Here is a 6601-nt window from a genome sequence, read left to right as displayed (position 1 = left end):
GCATTTAAAAATGCTTTAAACTCGAGCTATTCAAGGAATATATTCATATGTACAACAAATTGTCTTACAGAATTCCACACAGATTATAAAAACAAGAGATATAAATGATCAAGAGCAACATTTCTCAGCCATGGATGATGTACAAGATAAAATTATGCAAACATTGACGTCTGCAAGCCTGATATACAAGAATCTTTACAGCTTCAACCACTTTGCATGTCTTTTCATGCAAATATATCCTTGGCAGCTTTGCTAAACATGTGTTGGACCTGTATATGGATGTAAAAAAAAGAGTGATCCATATTATATTTGTGAGCCAAGAAAGAGGGCTTTACATATTAATCAAGAGAAACAAAAAAAATAACAATGTATTAATATTAACCTGCTTTGATGAAAGACCAATTTTCTCCAGATCATTCAGCTGTAACAAATGGTAAAAATACTGAATTTGTTGAAATTCTCAAAGCAATGAAGAAAACAACTATATCAAATTTGAAGATCTTTTTACCGATTTCAATGGACTGGATTCTCTAAGCTCGATGATGTACTCCGCCCTCTTTACTCCAATGCCCTGAATTCATACAAATTAAACAAAAACATATCCACTTTGTTCAGAAAACCACGAGAACATATTGTTAATTAAGAATCTTAAATGTACACATACCTTCAGTTCCACAAGTTCCTCCCTACCAGGTAATTGAAAATAAAAATGGTCAAACATCTACAAGACTAAAACTGGCAAAAATTTTAAATTCAAGAATAAGATTCTGGATAGCAGTACCTTGTTGCAGTATTGAGGAAATCAATATACTCCTGGGCTAAATAGCTCTGAAAAACATGAAATAGTATTCTTGGTTTAGCAAAGTTAATGATACATCTGCAGAGTATGTAGAACTGATATAGCTCTAGTACCTTCATATTAGAGCTACGTGCATTAAATTTATCTAGTGGAGTGCCAAAATCTTGAAACTTTTCACGAGTCACAACAAAAGGAGTTTTTTGGAGCACTCGACTCAAATAGTAGTGAGAGCACGTTGTCTCTTGATGAAACTTCCTCGACTGGCAGTCTAGTTATATTGGAATCAACCGGGGAAAGAGCTTTCCTCAGTGGACTCTGACATGCTATTTTTTTGGGCCTGTTAGGCGGTGATTGAATCAAGTTTGCTCTAATATTTGCCCTTTCATCATCCTCTAGAAGCTCATCTGTAGTCAATGTGTACTAAAATTCATTCTTCTGAGCAGAAAAATAATACTGAAAAGCAAAAAAAGATATATATTGAAGTTGACGATAATCAAGCACAAGAATAGTACCAGGCAAACAGGTTGTTGATTCAAAACTGGTTGAATTCATCATTGATTGATGTATACTATCCTCAGCAACAGGGTCCTTCAGCTGTCAGATAAATTGTAATTACTTGAAAGCTATAGAGAATTATAATATGTAATACATAATTTAAAACCTAACACTTGCATTGAATTTGTGATAAACCGAGGACTTGAGCAGACCTCATAAAAGACACAGTGAGAGTCCTCAAGTTTTTGTAGTGTTGATTTGTTGTTGAACTGCCTATCTTCAAGCACTGTCAGAACTTCTGTTTCATTCAGGCTTAAGTCTTTCAAACCCTCTAATTCATGAACACAAACACTCTGCAATAACTGTGCAGATGTGTAAATGAAGTAAATGAGTATTTAGCTGAAAAAATTGGTTCCAATCTTACTGCATTTTGCATATGCAGAGAAGAGGATGAAAATATATAAATTGAATTGGAAGTAATAAATTTTCATATGGAATACTCACATCAACTTTGCAAGATTCAGATGCAGCTTCAGGGGCAAACAATTTCCTTTGAGGCACAGACAAGAAACTGAACAATAAAACATGCAAATTAGCAAGACATTTCGACATAGTGATTAAACACTCAGTTAAAAAAGGCATCCTATCAACTTCACCTGTCTTTCACAGTGACACCTTGATTTGCAACTTTTGCCTTTGAAGAGCTATGTGGTGGTACTGCTTGTTTCTTCATAGAACTAATGCTACCAGGGGACTTAAGGAAAAAGGGAGAACCAAATGCTATCTTTCTTTGAGAACTCTTTGCCTTTCCTTTAGATTCAAGCCATGATTGCAACTTTGCTTCTATATCAATCTTTACCTTTGGGGTTTCTTGTTTTTGTGCTTTGGAAATTACATTGGAGACATGTCGAGAGCGAGCTGCTAGGCTAACAGTATGGACTGCCTCTTGATAAGCACGTGGATTCTGCCGCAAATTAAAAAGAGCAATCAAAATATGCTATCATTAAATCAATTAACGACTACATATGTAACAAATCCATAATATATCCCACCAATGGTTAGATTTGACCGAGTCCAGAAAGTTTGCAGCCTTGCATACAAAAAATCATTTTCTACAATTAAAACTCAAACAGAAATTGTATTCACAGACTCTAAACATTATTTTGTTATTCAGCTCCATACCAGACAAGCTACCATCAGTGCACGACTTGTCCCCCCAAGAGAATCCTGCAGTATGCGAGTCAACTTGGTCTCTCTATATGGAACCCGGGGCTTGTTGTTATTCAAAGCATATATGAACATTCGATAAAGCAAACAGTGACTGATTGATCTTAGCACTCTCTTGCAACCTGGTTCCTTCATTACCAGACCTTCTGTTGTCTTCATTACCTGATAGAAAAATCACATACATTTAAAAATAGAGGAAAATCAATCACACACAAATGATATACTTCATTATAGTTCTTTGACCTGCTAAATCTATAAGGTTCAGCTTCCCAGTAATGCTGATCTCCAGTCCTTGATCAAAAGGTTTAGAAACTGTGATTACAAGCACTCCATGGCTCCTACTCGAAACATCATTGAGACCAGTATGAGCAACTTTACGTCTTTGGATGCCACGAGCAAACACATCATGGAACTCGGACATTGAAGACACCAAGACTCGAGACAGTCCTCTTAGGTGGATTTGCCCCTCTTTATCATCTAACACTGAGATCTCGTTTTCTTTGAGCTTCCAAGAGATCATAGCACTTATCTAGATACACTTCATAATATGATATCTCGACAATGTTTCCTGTAGCTTGGCACATGGATAAAACTGTTGACATGGCTAGTGGCATAAGTCCTGGTTTCGTATCAGTCCCTGCACCAAATTCCGACAAATGTAATTCCAATAAAAGGACATAGGAATGCTTGAGCCTACTTATCTTGATAGTTTTTGTGTGTTTGGGACACTGGAAAGCTAGAAAAACTATCACACTTCATCTTATTTACATTATAAAAAAGTTCATAAAGCATTCATATCGTTTACAAGTTGATTGAGAATAAAGAAACTAGAAAAAATAATATGATAAATTTTCACAATAATGAGCAACACTGGCACATGATGACTATTATAATAGTTTAATTTCATTATGTCATCTTTTCAATTTCCCAAAACATAACATTAACATATCAGTTCTCTTTCTAAGTTTACACTCCGTGTACTATGATCATAAAAAAAACATACAGTAAAAAGTTTTAAATAGAAGTAATTAATCATGGCAAGTTATATAAATATCCCTCAAATTCCCTGGTCCTATTAACTTTGGCCTAAACATCACTAAGCTCTAACAATGACATATATCTTTGCCTTCCTAATTAATGACCATCAATAAATTAAGTCTACACGTGCACCCACGAGTACCTAAAACAGAGCTCCACACAATATATTCATACATGAAGTAGACAAAGTCCCGCTCGTGTCCAAGCGTGAGGACGTGTTATAGGTACTCCCAAGTGCGTGAAATAATTTAGCATTCAACGAATTCAACACAAGCTATGTCTCAGGCGACATTTAATCAATGGTATATTCATTCTAAAAACCTAAATATTTTCTGGAAAAAAAATAACAAGCACAGAAATTGAGTACCTGCATAGTATAAGTCTTTCCACTACCAGTAGCACCATAAGCAAAGACAGTAGCATTGCACCCACGAAAAATCCCAGGAATTAACGGCTTCACTTCTTTTTCGAAAATCCTTACAACATTATCATCTTCTTCCCCAAAAAATCCATCCAACTTGTACCATTCTTGTCGACTGAAAGCATAATTTCAAGAATTATAACTTTATAAAATTCTCAGCAATAAAAAACTTGTCAAAAATCCCAGTAAATTAAAAACCCTAACCTGGTTTCTTGATCTTTAAGTTGAATGGAAACTTCATGATTAGAATCCAACCACCATTATCAGTCAAAGTCGAGACACATGGAACTGAAACTTCGTTATTTTGATGCAATTTCATGAGAGAGAAACGGGCGTACTCGAACAATTACTCGAACTTTGGATACTTCGATGCTCGATTTTGCCGATTTTGCAGGGGTTAATGACTTTCAAATTTTCTCGCCATTAGAAGAAAACTTGAGCAAACAAAAATGAGACAAAAGAAATTTGAAGAGAAGAAAGATGAATGCCTGAGTTGAGAGAAGAAAACAGGTGACCGTTGGATGGATGTGGGTTTGAGTAAATGAGTGAGTGACTGAAATTTTGTGTTATTTTTCCGCCGAATTTGTTTAAGCCGGTGACCGTTTTGTTTTTCAAATGTAGGAGATCGCTTTTTTTTTTTTTTTTTTTTTTAATTTATTTATTTTTGAATTAGAACTAGTTTTTGGCTATGCCCCGTGTATTAAAAAAAGTACTGTAGTTTTCTATCGAAGACTCACATGTGCACCTGAGGCAAATATTATAATTGTCAACTAGTCAAATATCCTATTATTGTTCTAATAGTATTAGAAACTGTCTCTAGAATTACTGGTTTCAAAATATTGATAACCTTGCTAACGTAACAAAAACAAACAATAAGGAAGCTTCCCAAAGAAATTAAACAAGTAAGATTGCTTAAAGAAATGAGTAGATAAACATATGACAAAAGATACAGATGCTCTCTATTAATTAAATGATAAAGTCAGGTATACAATTGTATAAGTTGAAAGAAAGGTTATCTCCATGTTCATATAATTGGAAAAGATGAACGATCTTCAATACATGATAAGGAAAACTAGGACTATCGCTTGACTATTAAGCCAAGGAAAAAAAAACTAAAAAAGCTTAGAAAAAAGCTAAGAAATTGCAGTAACTATTTATAGATAAATTAGAGTGGTTATGGTTTACTTCAGTAACTGTTTTGCAGTTACACTTCTAGCTCCAACTCTCTTTTGAAATCAAATTGTCTTCTTTTGCCTCCAAGTCGGTCCTTTCTTCATCTTGGGCCTTTGATTAAATCCAGCCCACCTTTAGCTGCTACCATCGCCTGACCAAAGCCTTTAACATATTTATAAGGTTCATTTTACTTGCTCAATGGGTCAAAGTCAAGCAAGAAAAGTAAAAAATTTAATTTTTTTGGGTGTAACAAAGGCCCTCTAATTTGGATGGTTGATGGCATTTTGAAACCAAATAAATTAGAACTTTCTTGCAAAAAGTTTCAGAACCATTGTATATGTTTAATTGCAAATGGAGAAAACACAGAGCATTAAACATTAACAACGGAAACTCCGGTTGGTCGAAAATCCGCCTCCGACGATCAAGTTAGAAAGTGTTCGGAGTAAAAAAGTGGAAAGTAAAAGTAGATCTTCTTTTTATCCCAATATCAGGTGTTTTCTCTGATGTGAGAGAATTAATTTTGTTTGTAATAAATTAACGTGTACGTGTCCCCAAATAATGGGGTAAATCTCCCTATTTATAGGGTCATTGGGATTTTTTCCCTTACCTAGGTCACTTCGACCTAGGATTGATGGGCTGCGCCGTTTTGTGGCTTTTTCGGGAATAGGGCCCTGAAGGCCGCCATTTCCTTTGGGGTATCTGTCTGCCACGTTGGCATGCCCTGGTTGGTTCACTATGGACTCTCCTATAGTGACACGTGTCACGCTCTGCTTGGTCCATGTGGCTGGGTAAAAAATACCCAAATCATTTGCCCATCACAGAGGTGACATGGCGTGCCACGTGGTGCTTGTGACAGATGTCGCGCATGCATTGGTGACAAGTTTTTTACTGTTCACCTTCTGGGGTAATTTTAAGGTTTTGTATCCCAAATTTTTACCCCTATATGAATAATTTTCACCCCCTCACTTTCGCACGTTTACGAGAATTCTTTAAGAGAGAATCTTTGACTTTTGAGAAAATTTGTCTTTTTCTGAGAAAAACATCTACTGCCTGCACCTTGTCCCTCTGTTCCATAGTCGACCAAGATCTTTCAAGCGTCCCCAGTACCTTCATTCTAAAGGTAACTGCCTATTTTTTCTCTCTCGTTTTCTTTATTGTAGTTTTGTTTCCTTTCTTTAAAAATGGTTTCACAAACACACACGGCACGGCCTAGGATAGCAATCAGCCGGTCACCGGGGACGGCTGAATCTAGAACTAGAAGTGCCGACTTCCCCTTCTTGTCTCCCCTTTGCGAACTCCCCCGAATCCAACCGTCTCTATGTCTGTGCAGAACACTATGGCCATAACAAAGAGAACAACTAGGCAACAAAATCCGAACGACTCCTTTTGGGCACCTGTTAGTGAATTTTTTGACCTGCCGCCTGGCACTCCAAGTACCCTGATGACTC

At 36.3% G+C, this 6601-nt stretch overlaps 1 pseudogene; it reads right to left on the bottom strand.

The window, feature by feature from the left end:
* Positions 1-203: 203 nt before the first annotated feature.
* LOC110712136 lies at positions 204-6227 on the bottom strand (annotated as a pseudogene).
* Positions 6228-6601: the final 374 nt, after the last annotated feature.

Source organism: Chenopodium quinoa, unplaced genomic scaffold, assembly GCF_001683475.1.
Source record: "Chenopodium quinoa cultivar QQ74 unplaced genomic scaffold, ASM168347v1, whole genome shotgun sequence".
Classification (NCBI taxonomy): domain Eukaryota; kingdom Viridiplantae; phylum Streptophyta; class Magnoliopsida; order Caryophyllales; family Amaranthaceae; genus Chenopodium; species Chenopodium quinoa.
Note: the sequence above shows the minus strand (reverse complement) of the source record. Positions and strands in the feature narration are given on the sequence as shown.